This window comes from Anolis sagrei, chromosome 13 (assembly GCF_037176765.1).
Source record: "Anolis sagrei isolate rAnoSag1 chromosome 13, rAnoSag1.mat, whole genome shotgun sequence".
Lineage (NCBI taxonomy): Eukaryota > Metazoa > Chordata > Lepidosauria > Squamata > Dactyloidae > Anolis > Anolis sagrei.
This window is the reverse complement of record NC_090033.1, coordinates 20546533-20567700: the sequence shown is the minus strand read 5'-3', so window position 1 is coordinate 20567700 and position 21168 is coordinate 20546533. Positions and strand designations below refer to the sequence as shown.

Genomic DNA, 21168 nt, shown 5'->3' with positions numbered 1-21168 from the left:
TTAAGCTACTGGAGGTTTCTTAGGCCAGGGAGGCTGATAAGGGAAACAAAGCATTCAGTATTCTTTTAGTCTAAGGAAGGGCTGAAGAACAAGCTTATTGAGTATCTGATCAAGGGAGGATCAGATGAGGGAGACAGACATCCCTGTATTGAAACTTTGTTTTGTCATAAGTGCTTCACCTCAGAAACCTGAAAGAGAGAAACGTTCATCTAACCGAGTGTTGTTCTAAGTCCGATAACAAAAGTTACAACTTGCAACCACACGCTTTTGCTCAATAAATTGGTTGACTTTTGTGTGAAGACTGCCTCACCTCCATCAATTCTGCGTCCAGAGTGCCGTTTCTCACAATTATACGTCTTACCTCACGATGGTGGCAGAAATACAGAGAAATAAATAATCAGTCTCCCTCCTCTACTCTCCTGTTACACATCCGCTACTCCTCTGCTGACTACTTCTCAATTTGGTGGCAGTGATAATTAGCGCAACTTCGCAATTTATTTATCGTGTCATCCGCAACCAGAACATTGTATTACATTTCTAACAGAACAAAACAAACAAACAGATAAAAAACAAAAAACAAACAAAAAACCCCACAAATTTTGCAAACTTGGAAGCTGATTCAATGTCCTTTGTCCAGTCTCTGTCCCCGTGGAGTGCCTCTGGTGTGGCCGCAAGGAGGTCCTCCCTGGTGCATCATGTGGAAGGAGGGCTCAGGGTGCATTGCAGCAGGTGGTCAGGGGTTGGCTCTTCTTCTCCGCACTCGCATGTCGTGGATTATTCCACTGTGTGGCCCCATTTCTTGAGGTTGGCTCTGCATCTCGTGGTGCCCCAGCGCAGTCTGTTCAGCGCCTTCCAAGTCACCCAGTCCTCTGTGTGCCCAGGGGGGAGTTCCTCATCCGGTCTCAGCCACTGATTAAGGTGCTTCCGGCCTTCAGCAGGCTCCAAGAGCCAGACTCTGTTCCCAAAACTGCTGCACCAGCTCTTCTGCATAGATTTTGAAGAGGGGAAGGGGATCTTTCTTCTCCCGGAGCCGCTGCTTTCCAAGGCTTCTTCCAAGCCCAGGCCAACCCACTCGGCGGTCTCCTCCTCTGCTGGGATTACAAACTCCTGGGACTTGGCGTAGATGTCCTCCTGCGGGTGCAGGGCAGCGTCCTTCCTGGCCAGGCTCAGCAGCAGCAGCAGCAGTGTGCGCTTCAGGTCCATGCCCAGCTTGGAGCACAGCTCCGCCTTTGGCGTCTTCAGGAGGTAGAAGTCCAGCCCGAAGGCGGTGTTGGCGTCGATGAGGTCCAGCGTCCGCGCCATGACCGTGACAACGGTGAACTTCCAGTCCAGGATCTCACTGTTCAGCTCCTGGTAGAAGAGCTGCGGCTTCCAGGCTTTCCTCACTCTGGCCAAGAGCTTGTAGTTGTGGGCATAGCGGAAGCCGGAGACCCATCATCCTAAGGCCCTCCTCCTGACTCTCGGGTGGGAGGTAGGGCTCGACAGGCATGTCCTGCACGTGCTGCCTCTTCCACATGGGGGGGGGGCGCCCTCGTAAGGCAGGACGAAGCGGGCGCCGGTGGACGGCAGGCAGGCAGCATGGAAGAGCGGCAAGGGGAGGCATCTTCCCACAAAATGCACCCGATGTGGGCCGGGAGGTGAGGCCTGGCTCCAGCCGGCATGGCCAGCCTCCCTGCCCCGTCCCCGCCGCTGACCCTTTCCCCCAAGCTCCTTACGAGTAGTAGGGTGTCTCCTTAGTCCTCTTCCAATGATGTCAGGCACCAACCCTCCCCTCATAATTAAGGGATAGGGATTTATAGTTCTGCAAAGGGCAAGGGCACCAGACTACACAACAAGGGTTAAGTCTTGGCCACATTGCCAAGGCACTGACAACAACAAGGACCCCATGAGGCTTTTTTGGGAAATGGCTGGATCTTGGGGCTTCTGCCCTTTTGTGAGAGATCTAGTTCGCCAAGGGCCGGACAATGGATTCTGTTGCTGCCTGACCCAGCGCTCACAACTGGGTTCCTGTTTCCTTTTTTGTGACTCTCTGACTTATGCACTGGACTATTTATCATATCCATGACCACGAACTCTCTATTGGTGCCTGACTTGAGATACTGACAGCCTCCGTTTCCGCGGATCCTTTTCAAAGTTTATGAAGCCTCCAGTTTGTGCCATAATAAAGATCAAATATTGTAATAAACTCTATGGGGTGGGATGGGGTTCCCCTTATGAACTATGTATAAGAAAATGCCATATATGTAACCCTTATGGATTCCCCTTGTACCCTTGCCCTCTCGACCCTTGCCCCACAAAATACTGTGACCAGGAACTGCCTGAGGGAGAGTCTCTACATCTCCCAAGACTCACCCTTGGTTAATTCACCCTGCATGGAACCATAGCCATAATGGACCCTGCCCATTCTCTGAGCATGTCTGATGGGATAAGGGGACTTATGGACGCTCGGAATAAAAAAGATTGTATTTGCATTCATATCCCCCCCCCCCCCCAGAGCTGCATCAGCTGGAGACATTTTTCCTTTGTTTCGCTGAGCACATGGCATTCCTTTGTCTGCAGATTCCTTTCCCAGATTCCTTTGTGCTCCCTCATCCCGCCCCCATTTCTCCTGATTGGCTGTCGCCACCATGTGACAGAGGTCTCCCCATTGGATCCTACAGACCACTGGAGCTTCCTAATTGGTACAGAGGTGCCAGGGGCGGGAGGGCTGCTTCCCAGGTGTCCGCCCATCACCCAATCACAGCGGGGAACATCAGAGGAGCCGGGGCGGAAGGGTTGAACTCTGGGTTTTCAAAAATTGTATAAATATGCCTGCATCACTGTACTCCGGCATGCTTGCAGCGGAATGATTCCTGCAATGCATCTGATCTCAGCTGAATCACAATAAACCTCGGTTGCTGAAAAACTTCTTCCACTTGGATGAGGCATTATTATTTGTAATATTTTTACTCTTTGGATTGGCTCTCGCTGGCCTCACCAAGGGACCCAGAGCCCTTTAGGCGCGGTCCTCGGGCTTCTCTCTCAAGGAGACCCCACTAAAAGCAGCTCGATATCACCAGGATCCTCTTTCCCCCACTTTCAGAGTTTCTCTTGGCTGCTCTTCTTAGAGAAAGACCGATGACTTTCCGGTCCGCCCTGGGTGCCCTTCCTTCATCGGGAATTCCACCTTTCCTTCTGTTTCCTTGGGTTCAAAATAGCGGCTGGCGTCCTCCTCCCGAGCTCATTGGGTGCCCTGGCCGTGCCACCCTTGCCCTCAAGGACCCGTGAAGGGAGGCCTGCCTGGTCTCTGGCTTGGTCCCTTTGGGGCTCGACTGCTCATCTCCCATCCAAGGCTCATCAGGGGAGCCTCGGCTCAACCTAAGGCAGAAAAAAAAATAGACAATAAAAGGAACAGAAGAACATAGAACAAAAGACCAAACTATATATATGTATATATACAGATATATACACATGCATGTCTACACCCACATATACACATAAACATATGCATACATACACCCGCACACCTATACATTCACTCACCTAAAGAAAGACATACTATCTAAACACATACAGATACAAAGGAGACCGTCATTCTCGAGACCTCCGCCCTTCTCTAGTATGGCTTTCAAAAATTTCTCTAAAACAGCTTTTTGACGTTGTTTCTTTCCCATTGGCAGGCAACAGTGTTTTCACCTTTCTTTCATTCCTCTTTTCTTCCTTTTTTCTTGTTTTGTCTATCATATTATTAATCCTATTCCTCTTACTATTAGTTAAGTTCCAATTAATATCTGTATCTTGTTTTCCTTTAACCAGTCTTTAAGAGGGTCCCAGTCTGTTGCTTTTAGAGGTGTATTTCGTAGGGATGCTAATCTATATCTGTGAGCTGGTCCATGCTCATGAAGTCCATTATTTTCTCCATCCGTCCATTCCTCCTTTGTGGGGATCATGGCTTGTCTCCGCACTCTGGCCAGTAGAAGGCGGGCTGCCGTGATGAGATCAATAAATAGTTTATCCGCCTCCTTCTCCCACCTGTGATCTGTTAGTCCTCGTAAGTAGGATTCAGGATTCAGATTCTTCTCTTCAGTATCTTCTGGCATTCTTCTTGGATTGTTTTCCAAAATGATTTCACGTTTACACAAGACCACCACACGTGGTGGAAAGCCCCCTCTTCCGTGCCACATTTCCAACATTTGTTACATGGATGTTTTGAAAATGTGGCTCATTTGCCTGGTGTCAGATACCACTGGTGGGTTATTTTCTTTCACCCAGTGTTCTCTGATGTCGTATGAATAGGAGCCGTTGGTTTTCTTATTCCAGATCCAATTCCACTCGTCTAGGGAGACGGGTCTTCCTACAATTTTACCCCATTTTATCATCTATTCTTTTATGCGCCTTTTATCGGAGAGGATAGCAACAGAGGGACAGGGTTTATTTGCATATGGGGTCCCGCAAGGCTCCATTCTGTCTCCCATGCTCTTCAACATCTACATGAAACCGCTGGGAGAGGTCATCCGGAGTTTTGGAGTTGGGTGCCATCTCTACGCAGATGACGCCCAACTCTACGACTCTTTTTCCACCCAACTCCAAGGAAGCCCCTTGAGTGCTGGACGAGTGCCTGGCCGCTGTGTCTATCTGGATGAGGACGAACAAGCTGAAGATCAATCACGACAAGACAGAGGTCCTCCTGGTCGATCGCAAACCGGATTGGGGTATAGGGTGGCTACCTGTGTTGGACGGGGTCACACTCCCCCTGAAGCCACAGGTCCGCAGCTTGGGAGTCCTCTTGGACTCATCGCTCACGCTGTGTCCGGGAGGGCCTTTGCACAATTGAGACTTGTGCGCCAGCTGCGATCGTACCTCGCGAAGGCAGATCTGGCCGGGGTGGTCCATGCCTTGGTCACCTCTAGATTGGATTACTGCAATGCGCTCTACGTAGGGCTGCCCTTGAAAACGGCTCGGAAACTCCAATTGGTCCAGCGGGCAGCAGCTAGGGCTCATTATAGAGAGAGGTCTACTCCTCTGTTTAAGGAGCTCCACTGGCTGCCATTTATTTTCCGAGCAGGTGCTCACCTACAAAGCCCTGAACGATTTGGGACCAGCCTACCTGCGTGACTGTATCTCCGTCTACGAACCCACACGCTCACTCCGATCATCCGGAGAGGCCCTGCTCATGATCCCACCCGCGTCGCAAGTGCGTTTGATGGGGACGCGAGACAGGGCCTTTTCTGTGGCAACCCCCCGACTTTGGAACGCCCTCCCAAAAGATCTCAGACAGGCCCCCACATTGGCAGATTTCAGAAAGAATTTAAAAACTTGGCTGTTCCGATGTGCCTTCTCAGATTAGGAATCCCATCACCACGTCCTAGAAGCACTTTAGTAGAACTAAGATGGCTGCACACCGCACTTATTGTATAATCCTACGTCCCTCCGGCCACTTCAGCACTTCTAATTCCTGTTCCCACTGCTCTGGCCGGCCCAGTTTAAAGTGTCCTGATGTGTTGTTACTGTTGTTGTTTATTTTGCGTAACTGTTTGATTTGCTTCTGGTATTGCTGTTGTGTTATGCTCTGTTGTGTTGTGTTTTGGGGCTTCGGCCTGCGTGAGCCGCATCGAGTCCTACGGAAGATGCTAGCGGGGGACAAATAAAGATAATAATAATAATAATAATAATAATAATAATAATATGCAGATTAGCCTCGCTTTCAACAGGTTGGGAGACCAAGTGACAGTTGGGGGGGGCAGAGCTGGGCATTCCAAAGGGGCGGAGCTACGTTCAAAAAGGAGGGGAGGGGGAGGGGGAGGGAGTCGGGGAAGTGACAGTTGTGACGAGGGATTTCCCTTTGGGAAGGAAGGAAGGAAGGAAGGACGGAGAGAGAGAGAGAGAGTCAGGGATTCCTGTCCACGAGAGAGAGTTAAGAAGCCCTGTTAGAAAAGGAAGCAGTTGGTCAAGTAGAGCACACGCTTTGAGAACTTAGAGGAAAGCCAGTGGTGCTTTACTCAGAAAGTAATATGTTAGTCAAGTCTGTGTCAAGCAAATGCCATCTTGGTAAAGGAGGAACCTTGAAAGCCTATCTCAGGAAAGTCCACCAAGTATATGATACATGACTGTAACTCAAGAATGCAACAACAATACCAATTGTATCCACAAGCCTTGGAACCTGGAATTATAAATAAACGTTGAATCATAGAATCAGAGAATCAAAGAGTTGGAAGAGACCTCCTGGGCCATCATCCAGTCCAACCCCATTCTGCCAAGAAGCAGGAATGTTGCATTCAAATCACCCCTGACAGATGGCCATCCAGCCTCTGTTTAAAAGCCTCCAAAGAAGGAGCCTCCACCACACTCCCTCCGAGGCAGAGAGTTCCACTGCTGAACAGCTCTCACAATCAGGAAGTTCTTCCTCATGTTCAGATGGAATCTCCTCTCTTGTAGTTTGAAGCCATTACTCCGTTGCGTCCTCGTCTCCAAGGAAGCAGAAAACAAGCTTGCTCCCTCCTCCTCCTCCCTGTGGCTTCCTCTCACATATTTGTACATGGCCCTCATCATATCTCCTTTCAGCCTTCTCTTCTTCAGGCTAAACATGCCCAGTTCCCTAAGCCGCTCCTCATAGGGCTTGTTCTCCAGACCCTTGACCATTTTAGTCGCCCTCCTCTGGACACATTCCAGCTTAGAGTCAATATCTCTCTTGAATTGTGGTGCCCAGAATTGGACACGTTGATACCTTGCTTCATGCCAGAGAGCCTCCAGCCAGTGATTCAAAGCCAAGAGGCTTTTGTTTTACAACACACAGGGAGTCCCAGGCACTAAAGTGTTGGCAGAAGACCACACATATTATGTACACGCTTCTCTACAAACTGGCGGCTTCCCTGGCGTTACACCGCCTTCCGGCCACGCTGCCCCTCCTGGTCCTGGGACACCTGACCTGTTTGGTGGCCTCCAAAACAACGGCTGGGGCCTCCACGGAGAAGGCGCTCCACGCTGGGGACACACTTGGCAGGAGAGGTGTGGAGAGGGAAGTTCAGATGGTGCGCCTGGTGGGTCCCTCGGAAGGCCTCCGGGAAGGAACCTGCCGGAAGGAAAAGCCCGGTGCTGGGGGACCGAAACATTTCTCCGTATTGGCACCCTTGCAAATGGCAGGAGCAAAGAGGCCTCAGCCACGAGTACACAGCCACGAGGGAGAGGAACTCGCTTGATTGATTCTTTGTGCCTTTGGAACTTGGGTATTCTTCTCGGCCTCCTTCAGAGGGACGCAGAACGGCTAACACACACATGCAGTGCACAGTAAACAACATCATAAACACAACATACACAACAAATAAGTTCTAAAATGCCTATAAAACAATTCGTCAAGTTAAAACCACACCCAACTCAGTCCAGAACGTTGTGGTCCAAGAACTCTTAGTCTATACCGGATCAATCCATCAATCTGCAAATGCCTGGCTCCAAAGTCATTCTCCATGATCACGGAGCCATCGACCTACACGTGGAAACGGAAAAAGCAACAAAACTCTTTCGTGTCTCCCCAACCTTTTCCAGAGACGTGGGGCAGTAATGGGGAAAGCGAATGCAGGATTGGGCGGGCGTGGGTCGCAGGGGCTGGGTCCCACGGCTCTCCTCTCCCACGAGGACACTCTTCAAGGAAAAGGCACCAAACGCGCTCCGCTCCTGGGTCACGGTCACTGGGTGGCAAGGGGACAAGGACTCCTGGGCGGCACAGTAACCCACACTGGGAACGGTCACTAGGGCTAACGTGGAGAAACAGACAAATATATATATATATATAGCCTAAAGTTGCATAAGGAAATGGCGTAGCACTTCCAAATACGATGTTGAGAAACCCAAGGATGGGAAGCCAAATGGGCACCTCATGTCGTCTCTGCTCCTCCTGCTTTAGCAAGGACGTCCATCCATTCCCAAGGCAATGTGTTCACCACGAGGACGCTTCCGCCGGCCTTTCCATGGCTTCCCAACTGGTCTCCAAACAAAGGCTGCATTGCGTCTTCCAGAAGCTCGGCTCCAGAGCTTCGGATTTCTGGGAGAAAGGAAGAAGAAGAATGCGGATTCAGGGAGCCCCCTGGAACACACCGAGGCCTTGGCCTGAGAGGGATGAGCATGTTGATTTATCTATGTAAAACATTTCTATTCCGCCCTTCTCACCCCGAAGGGGACTCAGGTGCAAGGCCTCAGTCCTCCTCCTCCTCCTCCTCTAATCCTTTGTACCATTCTGCCTCCGGCACTTGTTCTTCTTCCACTTCTTCTAGTTCTTCTATATCTTCGTCCTTGGCTCCCTCCTCTTCTCCCTCTTCCTCATCCGCGTCCTCGTCCCATCCTTCTTCTAGTTCTTCTTGTGGTACTTCCTCCTCCTCCACAAGATCTAATTCCTCCAGATCTTCATCTTCGTATGTTTCCTCCTCCTCCTCCTCCTACTCCTCCTCCTCAACAACTCCTTCCTCCTCCTCCAAATTCTCCTTCTCTTCCTCCTCCTCCTCCTCCTCCACTTCCTCCTCCACGTTATCATCCACTTCATCATCCCGTTCGTTCCTCCCTTCCTCCTCGTTCTCCTCCTCCTCCTTGCTCTCAGGGATGGGTGTTATGATGATGGGGATGGTCTTTCTTCCCCACATCCTCTGAGGCCTTGATCTTGTTTTGAAAGGCAGATGTTTCCCAACAATCTGCAAGTTCTGCAGGTGTTCCTCTGGGGCGGGGGCCAACGGTGCCACCTTGTTGTTCCTTGGGCCCCAAGCCCTTGGTGGCTGGCGGCTGGGCAGGAGTTGTTGTCCCTCGACCACCAGAGTGTTTGGGGCGGCCGGTGACACCGTATTGTGCCAGAACAATCGGCGTAGTCGCCCCCGAGGCATGACTGTAAGGAAAAGGACAAGAAGAGAGTTAGCAAGGGTAGATCGATTCTATGAAGGAAAACAAAGAACTTCACCATTTTGTGAAATCTCCTCCTTTCCCCCCAATCCCGCCACCTCGCTCTTCCTGATATCGAGCTCTTTTGGGGGGTTCTCCCAGCGAGGGGAGTCCCTAAGGACCGCGAATGGGGTCCTAACCTTGGTGAGCGGCCAGCGGATGCCAATTCAAAAAGACGCAAAAATATTTAAAAATCAATCCCACCAGAGGCTGAAGAGGTATCCAGCGACCGAGGCGTTTATTCTGCGATTCAGCTGAAAAGGATGCGTTACAGGGATAATTCCACCATAAGCATACAGTACAGTGAATTTCAGGCATATTTATACAGAAGAAACAAAGAAATCCTGGTTTGAATCTCCCGCCCGCCCTCCCTCAGCTAGCTTCGCCCTGATTGGCTGGCCCTGGAACAGCTGGGAGGAGGCCTGGCCGCATGTCCCGCCTCTCCTCCAATCGGCGAGCGTTGCTGCTTCCAGGGGGCCAATTGGAGCCTCCCTAGTGCCTCCGAAGATGGTCCAATCAGCAGCCAGGAGGCGGGATGTATTTTGACAGCGTGGAGGGGCGGAATGCCTGGGAGGCGTCCGCCAGCTGATTGAACACCCTTTGTTGTTTCACGGCAGGGGAGGCAGACGGGGGAACAAGGGATTTCCTGGGTTCCGATAAGAAGATGTGTATAGGCAAAAAGGGTGCCTATGTCTGGATCTCAACCTTGTGGGCAAAGGGGTCCTTTGTCACAAAGGAGCGTACACAAAACACCTTGATTGATTTAATCAGTCTGTTTTTCCGGGTTTTTGGCTGGCAAATCTCTGGCTTTGTTCGTCTGACTCTGAAAACAAAGCCACAGATGTGACCAGTATTTGTCCATGCAATGTCAATATGAATGGAGTTTTTCCAAGGAAATTGGATTCCTTACTGTAATCCCCAGGTCACGTATCTTTCAATAGGGCAAAGTTCAAGAGGGGAAAAGGCAAGGAAGGAGGGTGAGGGTACATCTCATTTCATTTCATCATATATCATATACTTCATACATATTTTCTTCATAGGCTTTCATAACTCATAGATTCCATAGGAAAGATCCCCATCCCATCCCAGTAAAGTTTATTAGAAAACCACAGCAATTGATAGAGATAATCAGCAGAGTTCCCGAGGTATGATCCTTTTCAACAAGGGCACGCACACACAGGCGGGGGGGCTCTTTCTCCCCAAGCGGCTTGGCTTTGAGTTCATGGAGGAAGTCCGTGATGTTAGGGCACCAAGTCAATCAGAGAGGGCAGAAAGGTCCGCAAAAGAATCTGCAAATAGTGGAGAGTGGGGCAATGTCCTTTGGGGAACTGCATTTCCCTGATCAGGGGCCAGGGTCCAGTGCACAAGCCAGAGAATTCACAGAGAGGAAACAGGAACCCAGTTATGTCCCATCTGGGTCAGGAAGCAGCAGAATCCATTGTCCGGCCCTTGGTGAACTACAAATACTTGGGGGGGGGGGGGGAAAGATGCTCTGCATCATTCCCACCCGCGAACCCGCAGCCCAGACTCCTGACCTATGGGGCTGGCCTCTCCCCAAACTCTGTCCTGATCCTGACATTCATGCAACTCCTTCCAAATCTCTGTTTGCCCTCTTCTTCTAATACCCAGAGGCAAGGCTCCCTTTGTTGACAAACTCCTCGCCGTTCCTTCCCCTTCACCCCATGGTTCTCAACCTTCCGAATGCCACGACCCCTTCATACAGGGCCTCATGTGGTGGTGACCCCCAACCATCACATGACTTCCGTTGCTGTCAGTTTGCTACAGTTATGAATCGTAATGGAAATATCGGATATGCAGGATGTATTTGCATTCACTGGACCACATTTGGCACAAATACACGATACACCCACATTTGAATACTGGGGGGTTGGTGGAGGGATTTAGTTTGTCATTTGGGGGTTGTAGTTGCTGGGATGTATAGTTCACCTACAATCAAAGCGCAGCCTGAACTCCACCAGCGATGGAATTGAACCAAACTTGGCACACAGAACTCCCTTGACCAAGAGAAAATACTGGAAGGGTTTGGTAGGCATTGGCCTTGACTTTTGGAGTTCACCTACATCCAAGGAGCACTGTGGACTCAAACAATGATGCATCTGGACCAAATGTGGTAGAGTTTGGGGGAAACAGACCTTGCCATTTGGGAGTTGTAGTTGTTGGGATTTATAGTTCACCTACAATCAAAACGCAGCCTCAACTCCAGCATCGATGGAATTGAACCAAACTTGGCGCACAGAACTCCCACGCCCAAGAGAAAAAAATACTGTGTTTTTGGATGGTATTTGGCGACCCCTATGACACCCCCTTGCGACCCCTCCAGGGGTTGAGAACCTTCATGGGTCGGCCTTGCCCCTTCTTGCAGCCACGGAACTGTCTGGGCAAAGTTCTAGATCCCCTTTCTGATTTCCTCCTGAAAGGAACCCAAGAAGAGGCCTCTTTCTGGACTTTATGGGGTCCTTCCCCCCCCCTTTCCTCCCCAGACATGCCTGACCTCCTCCTGACACGTCCACCAAAGATGGGGAAAGCAGCCCTTTGGGTCTCCAACGTTCTCCCCTTTGGGTCTGGCTCATTTTGGCCATTGGTTCAGGCCGGATGTCGCGTCTCTAGAACGTTCTGCACACATTTCCTCTCATGGACCCCACGACTAGGTCTATATTTTCCCCTAAATCTCTATTATTATTATTATTATTATTATTATTATTATTATCTGTCCATCTATGACACAATACCCAGGGCTGAGAAGCCACCGGGCACTCCAGCGCTCCAAGGACATTTCAGGTTAGAGCGGGCACCCCGAAAATGTCCCCTGACCCATGCCAAAGTCCCCCCCAAACCCAAGTCACGCAGGGGCCCATTTTCACCCGAGATGTTCTGCTTTTCCTCCAAAACAGACATCCCAGGGTTTGTCTCCATGGGTGCGGAATTTGCATAGCCCCGCCCCCTGCCTTCCCCTTCACCCTCTCCTCTGTCACGCAGCAAGCGGGAATTGATCAGCAACTGAACAGGCGGTTTGGGAAGGAGCCACCCTGATTTCTAGGAGTTGTCATTCAATAATTAGTAGGATTTTTCAAAACCATTAATTATTATTAATAATATAATATGACCAGAGGCGGCCCTAGGTATTTTGGCAACACCCCCTCCCCCATCCAATCACTGATCTATATTTCTGTTGGTTGTGGGAGTTCTGTGTGCCAGATTTGGTTCAATTCCATCATTGGTGGAGTTCAGCATGCTCTTTGATTCTAGGTGAACTATACATCCCAGTAACTACATAACTCGCCTATGTCAAGGTCTGTTTCCCCCCAAGAGCGCCTCAAGAGTGCCCCATGGGGGAAAATCAACTCTACTTAATGGGCTGAGCCGCCCCTGAATGTGACCACACCCAGCGGTTTCATGTCGATTGGTCGGCCTGAGGGTTGCCATGGGTCGCAAAGGGCTCCCGAGGCCCCCAAAGTGCGGCCGGGAAATCCCCAGCCCCCTCCTCAAAGACCACCGCAGGGCCTGCCTGCCCAGAGAGAGCGGTTCCTCAAGGAAGGCGGCCAGAAACAAGGACAACAACGCCTGTCCGGAACTGATGGAGCGTCAGCACATTGGAGCTGCGTGACACGTTGTCAATCAATCGAGAGAACAACCAGGGCGAGATGGAGCGACAGCGCCCCCTTGTGGCCAGAACCGAGCACAGCCTCCGAGATGCCGGAGATGGGAAAAGACGGGAAGCCTTGAGCTCTGTTTACGCAACTGTCTGTCTTTGTTAATTGTCTAATCGGCATTGGATGTTTGCTGTAAATGTAGGCGGTAATCCGCCCTGAGTCCTCTCGGGGAGAGAGAGCAAAATATTAGTAAATTATCTCATTATTATTATTATTATTATTATCATCATATTCAATATTGGCTTTTAACTCTGGTTTTGGGAATGTTGCTTAATACCTAAATGTATGTCTTGCTCCTCTTCATTTTTTGGTATTAGTAATATTAGTAAATATTAGTAAATATTAGTAAATATTAGTAAAATATTAGTAAATATTAGTAATATTAGTAAATATTAGTAAATTATCTCATTATTATTATTATTGTTATTATTATTATCATATTCTATACTGGCGTTTAACTCTGCTTTTGGGAATGTTGCTTAATACCTAAACGTACGTCTTGCTCCTATTCATTTTTTGGTGCTGGTTATTGACAGTAATAATAAAAATCTACATAAATCAAAATGTCATGTTCGTTTGTGGGATTAGCATAACTCAAAAAACAATGGGTGAATTGACGCCAAATTTGGACAGAAGACACCTGACAACCCAAGGAGTGAACATCGCTCAAAAATGTTGATTTTGTCATTTGGGAGTTGTAGTTGCTGGGATTTATAGTTCACCTACACACCAAGAGTATTCTGAACTCCACCAACGATGGAATTGAACCAAACTTGGCACACAGGACTCCCACGACCAACAGAAAATACTGGAAGGGTTTGGTGGGCATTGACCTTGGGTTTTGGAGTTGTAGTTCACCTACATCCAGAGAGCACTGTGGACTCACACTATTTATTTATTCCTTTTTGATTTGATTTGATTTGATTTGATTTGTATACCGCTACTCCCAATTTGGCTCGGAGTGGTTTATATACGTAGATTAAAAGCAATACAAGAAAGAAGAAGCGAGAAACAGACAGTGATGGATCTGGACCAAACTTGGCACAAATACTCAATATACCCAAATATGAACACAGATGGAGTTTGGGGGAAACAGACCTTGACATTTGGGAGCTGTAGTTGCTGGGATTCACAGTTCACCTACAATGAAAGAGCATTCCGAACCCCACCAACGGCAGAATTGGGCCAAACTTCCCACACAGAACCCCTATGCATGACCTACAGAAAATACTGTGTTTTCCGGTGGTCTTTGGTGACCCTTCTGACACCCCCTCGAAACCCCTCCCCCAGGGGTCCCAAACCCCAGGTTGAGAAACGCTGCCTGAAGGCCACCCAGTCCCACTCCCTTCACCAGAGCAAGAAAACATCATCAAAGCCCTCCTGACAAAGGGCCATCCAGCCATCCACACACACACACACATGTCTATGACAGATCCAAGATATGAAAGGGACCCAGAAAGGAGGACAAGGAGATGCTGTTGTTCCAGAAGAGGAAAACCAGACATCAACACTGGCAAAGACACAGCAAGGAATACTGTTTGCCCACCAGCAGAAAGGCATGACGTCATGTCGAAGGCTTTCATGGCTGGAATCACTCAGTTCTTGTGGGTTTTTTCAGGCTGTATGGCCATGTTCTAGAGGCATTCTCTCCTGACGTTTCGCCTGCATCTATGGCAAGCATCCTCAGAGGGAGTGAGGTCTGTTGGAACTAGGGGAAAGGGTTTATATATCTGTGGAATGGCTGGGGTGGGGCAAAGAGCTCTTCCCTGCTGGAGCTAGGTGTGAATGTTTCAACTGACCACCTTCATTAGCATTTGAAGGCCTGCCTGAGCCTGATTTGTGTTTGGGCAATGCTGCTGCGTTTGGTGGTCCCTACGTAGACTTGTCCATAGCTGCATGGTATATGGTAGACTCCTGCAGAGGTGAGAGGTGGGTATGTAAGTGGTTTGTATGTTGTGTTTCCTCATCAGCTTCCCTCTGCAGTCAGTGGTTCCCTTGATGTATGGCAAGAACACTTTCCCTCTGGGTGGATCTTACATACCCACCAAGAAAATCCAACAAATGCTCCTATGTTCAGCAAAGGACAAGAGGGATCTTCTCACCTCTGCAGGAGTCTACCATTGTATACCATGCAGCTGTGGACAAGATGTCTCTATAGGGACCCCCAAATGCAGATTTGCCCAGCCACGAATCAAGGGACATGAAAGGCCCTGCAGACTACTTCAACCAGAGAAGTCAGCCATAGCAGAGCACCTGAGGAACCAGCCTGGACACAGCATATCATTTGAGAACACAGAAATGCTGGACCACACCAACAACCACCATGACAGACTACACAGAGAAGCCATTGAAATCCACAAGAAGCATGTGGACAATTTCAACAGAAAGGAAGAAACCATGAAAATGAACACAATCTGGCTACCAGTATTAAAAAACTCTCAAATTACAACAGCAAAACAGCAGAGAGGAAACAACCAGGCACAGCTTAACACCTCTCAACAGAAGATTTTCCCAGGCTCAGGCAGGCCTTCAAATGCTAATGAAGGTGGTCACACCTAGCTGCAGCAGGGAAGAGCTCTGTGCCCCACCCCAGCCATTCCACAGATATATAAACCCATGGTCCTAATTCCAACAGACCTCTCTACCTCTGAGGATGCTTGCCATAGATGCAGGCGAAACGTCAGGAAAAAAAATGCCTCTAGAACATGGCCCTATAGCCCGAAAAAACCCACAAGAACCTAGACATGACGTAGATTACATAAAGACATTACAACACATTCTCATGACTTTGTTTTCCAGAGCACCAGACTGGGCCACAGCAACGCCTGGCAGGGGACGGCTAGTCTATAGAAAGAAAAAGGTCACGTTCATTTGTGGGATGACCAGAACTCAAAAACCACGGGGAGTATTGACACCACGTTTGGACACAAGACACCTCTCATGCCAACGAGTGACCATCACTCATAAAAACACTGGAAAACACAGCAGAAGAAGAGACTTAAACAGACAAAAAATAAAAATACATTGAATGATAATGAGAAGGAGAAGAAATCTAGCACTGCAAAGCTAGGCTACTGTTCCTGAGCATGCGCAGAGGGTCATAGCAATATAATAATAGTAATAATAATAATCATCATCATCATCATCATCATAACAACAACATAGAATAATATATAATAATATAATAATATATATATATATACAAAAATATAAATAATACAATAAAATAATAATAATAATAATAATAATAATAGGTTAATAGTAGAATCTATATAAATAAAATGTAATGGACAGGATCCTTGGAGAGGTGCGACCCACCACATGCACCCTAGACTGGACCCATCCTGGCTGATAAAAGAAGCCAGAGGGGGTTTGGCAGAGTGGGTGAAGGTGGTGGTTAATGCCTCCTTACAGGAGGGAAAGTTTCCAGCAAGCTTAAAACAAGCTGTTGAAGAAACCATCACCGGATCCCACTCAATTAGACAACTATCGGCCAGTTTCCAATCTCCCCTTCTTGGGCAAAGTCATGGAATGTGTGGTGGCCTCACAACTCCAGGGATTCCTGGTAGACACTGATTATCTAGACCCGGCACAGTCTGGCTTTAGGCCAGGACATGGAACGGAGACAGCCTTGGTCGCCTTAGTGGATGATCTTCACTGGGAAATGGACAGGGGGAGTGTGTCCCTGTTAGTTCTGCTGGACCTCTCAGTGGCCTTCGATACCATTGACCACGGTCTCCTTCTGGGGCGCCTTGAGGACATGGGACTTGGGGGTACTGCTCTGCAGTGGCTCCGGTCCTTTCTTGAGGGACGGTCCCAGAAGGTGTTACTGGGTGACACCTGTTCGACCCCACAACCGTTGTTGTGTGGAGTCCCTCAGGGTTCAATTCTGTCCCCGATGTTGTTTAACATCTACATGAAGCCATTGGGGGAGATCATCCGGGGTTTCGGACTGAGGTGTTACCTCTACGCAGATGATGTCCAGATCTGTTACTCCTTCCCACCTGTCACCAAGGAGGCTGTCCAGACCTTGAACCGGTGCTTGGCCGCTGTGTGGGACTGGATGAGAGCTAACACATTGAAATTGAATCCAGACAAGACAGAAGTCCTACTGGTCAGTCGTAAGGCCGAACAGGGTATAGGGTCACAGCCTGTGCTGGACAGGGTCACACTCCCCCTGAAGGCGCAGGTTCGCAGCTTGGGAGTGATGATCCTGGACTCATCGCTGAGCCTGGAACCCCAGGTCTCGGCGGTGGCCGGGAGAGCTTTTGCACAAGTGTGCGCCAGCTGCGCCCGTATCTTGGGAAGTCGGATCTGGCCACGGTGGTCCACGCTCTTGTTACATCCCGAATAGATTACTGCAACGCACTCTACCTGGGGCTGCCTTTGAAGACTGCTCGGAAACTTCAGTTAGTCCAGCGGGAGGCAGCCAGATTACTCACTGGAGCGTCATACAGGAGCATCCCACCCCTCTGTTATGTCAGCTCCACTGGCTGCCGATCCAATTCCGAGTACAATTCAAAGTGCTGGTTCTGACCTACAAAACCCTATACGGTTCTGGCCCAGCGTATCTGTCCGAACGCATCTCCCTCTACGTCCCACCTCGGAGTTTAAGATCTTCCGGGGAGGCCCTGCTCCTGGCTCCGGCTCTATCACAAGTGAGATTGGCGGGGATGAGGAGCAGGGCCTTCTCAATGGTGGCTCCCCACCTGTGGAATTCACTCCCCGGGGAAATTAGATCAGCGACATCCCTCCTTTCCTTTAGAAGGAAATTAAAAACATGGATTTGGGACCAGGCGTTTGGGCAATCTGGCAGATAAATAAAGGACTACGACGATGGATAGGAATAGACAACGTGGAACAAAGTATGGACTCTGAGTTGGCGAACGCTGTGCATGAGTTTGGTTTATTGACTGTGATATATATATTGATTGTTTTGTTATAGCTGTTTAACTGCTGTTTTTATACGTTTGTTGCATTATTGTGTAGGCATCAAGTTGTGCCTGTTTGTAAGCCGCCCTGAGTCCCCCCCTCGGGGGTGAGAAGGGCGGGGGAGAAGCACACGAAATCAATCAATCAATCAATCAATCAATCATGTATTCTCGAAGGCTTTCATGGCCGGAATCACTGGGTTGTTGTAGCTTTTTCCGGGCTATATGGCCATGCTCTAGAGGCATTTTCTCCTGACATTTCCCCTGCATCACTACCTCTGAGGATGCCTGCCATAGATGCAGGCAAAACGTCAGGAGGGAATGCCTCTAGAACATGGCCCTATAGCCCGAAAAAACCTACAACAGGCTAAAATGTAATGTTCATTTGTGGGATGAACGGAACTCAAAAACCACTGGCCGAATTTACCCCAAATTTGGACACGAGACACCGATCAGGCCAATGAGTGACCATCACCCTTCAAAACCACTGAAAAACACAGCAGAAGGGACTTAAAAAGCTCCCCAAAAATACATTACAACGCATGTGCAAAACCACACACACACACACATATACACAAACACTCATATATACACATATACAGAAATACACACACACATGACACATATACACAGGCTGGGCCACAGCAATGCATGGCAAGGGACAGCTAGTCTATATCAATAAAAATGTCCTGTTTGTTTGTGGGATGAACAGAACTCAAAAACCACTGGACGAATTGACACCAAATTTGGACAGCATACACTTGAGTGACCATCACTCAAAAAATGTTGATTTTGTCATTTGGGAGTTGTAGTTCTTGGGATTTATAGTTCACCTACAATCAAAGCGCAACCAACAATGGAATTGAGCCAAACTTTGCACACAGGACTGCCATGACCAACAATGGAAGGGTTTGGTGGGCATTGACCTTGAATTTTGGAGTTGTAGTTCACCTACACTCAGAGAGCACTGTGGACTCAAATTTGGCATAAATACTCAATATGCCCAAATACAAACAGAGATGGAGTTTGGGGGAAATAGTCCTAGAAATTTGGGAGTTGGAGCTACTGGGATTTATAGTTCACCTACCATCAAAGAGCGTTCCGAACCCCACCAACGACAGAATTGGGGCAAACTTCCCACACAGAACCCTCACGACCAACACAAAATACTGTGTTTTCTGGTGGCCTTTGACGACTCTTCAGACACCCCCTCGTGACCCCCCCCCCCGGGGTCCCAATCCCTGGGTTGAGAAATGCTGCCTGAAGGCCATCCAGGGCAAAAAAACACAACCAAAGCCCTCCTGACAAAGAGCCGTCCAGCCATAGATATAGATAGATATATTTTATTCACACACACACATACATATGTATATGACAGATATAGTATCTTAGATCGGAAAGGGACTCCTGAAGAAGGACAATGGCGTGTTGCGTGTTCCAGAGTGGGCAAACCAGGCACTCTCCACATCAACACTGGCAACGAAACAGCAAGAAATACTGTTGACCCACAAGCATCAAGGCATTACGTATATTGGAAACCAACACGTGGTCAGATTGGGCCACAGCAACGCCTGGCAGGGGGTGGCTAGTAATCGTGTGTGTGTGTGTGTGTCAACTGGGCCAGCTTTAACACAGTAGAAACACAATATTTTGAGGGTTTTTTTAACCCCTCAGTCTCCCCCCCCCCCGCCAAGAAATGGGAAAGACTCACCTCGATGGACACCAACGCAACGGACACCAATGCAACGGACACCAAAGGAGTGGTCTCCACACCACACACCAACACAACATCGTCCACACCACACACAAACGCAACAACCTCCACACCACACACCAACGCATCAACCTCCACACTACGCACCAACGCAAGAGCCTCCAAACCACACACCGCTAGCCTCAGGCCACACCGAAGGAGTGACCTCCACCTTCCGTGAACCTGGCTTCAGGTGGAAGCGCATCACAAAGGACTCCATTAGAAAGAGAATGTTTGGATGGATGGATGGATGGATGTGCCAGCTTTCTGATTGGCTGCTCCACAGTCACCTACGGCCCCACCGCCAGGATACGACACTTGCAGGACCATCCTCCTCGGAGTACGGGGAATCGCCTGCCTAGGTGAAGCATTATTGTTACTTAACACTGCCATGTGTCAAGGATACAAAGGGAGCCCCCAATGGGGCAATGGATTAAACCCTTGTGCTGGCAGGATTAAAGACCAAGAGGTGGGACGTTTGAATCTGGGGAGAGTGCGGATGAGCTCCCTCTGTCAGCTCCAGCTTCTCATGCAAGGACATGAGAGAAGCCTCCCACAAGGATGGTAAAATATCAAAACATCCGGGCAATGTCCTTGCATACGGCCAATTCTCTCACACTAGAAGCCACTTGCAGTTTCTCAAGGCGCTCCTGACACGAAAAGCAAAATGAGACGAAGGGCAGGCGGTACCCGAATGGCCGTTCTCTTTGCCGCCCTCTTGTGGGCACAGGAAGAGCTGCACTTGCCTTGAGAGGCTGGTGTGCCATCCTTTGCTGCCATCCAGTGGACAGAGAGGGAAGCGCGCCCTAGAGTCGTGGAGGGCGCCTCTGTGCTGCCCTCCTGTGGCCAGAGAGGGAACCGCACCTCGATATTGTTTTCTAAAAATAATGTAAAAAGTCAAAATAACCATAAAAATATTCCAGTAATTTCCATCAGAAGTTAATCATAGAGTCTCCTAGGTTAAAATAATAATGAAATGCTCCATAAAAATAATTGAGAAAATATTCTGGAAAAGAATCATGAAAATATAATTGTGTAAATCAACGGTTTCGGCCCAGTTCACCTGGCAGAGGGAGCTCGTCTGCGCTCTCCCCAGGTTCGAACCTGTGAGATGATGTGGGTCTTCAGTCCTGTGGGGCAAGGGCTTCACCCACGGCGCCACCGCAGTTCTCCCTGAGGCTCCTGCCATAGACTGGCCTGGGCTGCGACTTGGGGAAAGCTCCCTCTCTCCTTCCTTCCCTTCAGCCCCCCATCTTTCCTATCTCCCTTTGACGCCGAGCATGCCCCCCCCCCAACAAGGGATGGTGACTTATAGTTCTGCCAAGGGCAAGGGCACCAGACTTGGTAATAGGGGTCAAGTCTTGGTCACATTGCTAAGGCACTGACAACAACAAGGACCCCACGAGGCTTTTGGGAAACGGCTGGATCTTGGGACTTCTGCCCTTTGTGAGAGTTGTAGTTTCCCAAGGACCAAAGCGTGAATCAGTTGCAGCACAGCTGGGGTTTCAGCTGCCAGCCTTCCCAATGACCATGGACTCTCTGCCTGCTTGTCTTGGACTTCAGTACATACAATCTCCCTCATGAACTTTCCTCAAAGACCTTTTAAAACATTGGACTTCAGGCTTCTTCATGAAAACTAATCCTCTTATTAAATATACTTGGGCTGTGGGACAAAAATGGGGTTTTGTTGCCATGAAATGCTTATGATTTGAATGTATGTATCTTGCTATGAAATATCTTTTGCCCCCTTTACCCTTGTGTTGCATCCCAGTTCAAGAAACGAGACCATAAGATTAAATCCACCACACTGGACTGTAGGAAAAGCAATCCTTGTTCATTGATGAAAAATTGGTTACAAAATAAAGTTAAATGCAAAGTCAAAAAGCCACAGAAAAACACAGCAGTCAGTAGAATCTCT

The 21168-nt window shown here is 49.0% G+C and overlaps 1 pseudogene; it reads right to left on the bottom strand.

The window, feature by feature from the left end:
• Positions 1–931: 931 nt before the first annotated feature.
• LOC132762770 (large ribosomal subunit protein bL28m-like) lies at positions 932–1661 on the bottom strand (annotated as a pseudogene).
• Positions 1662–21168: the final 19507 nt, after the last annotated feature.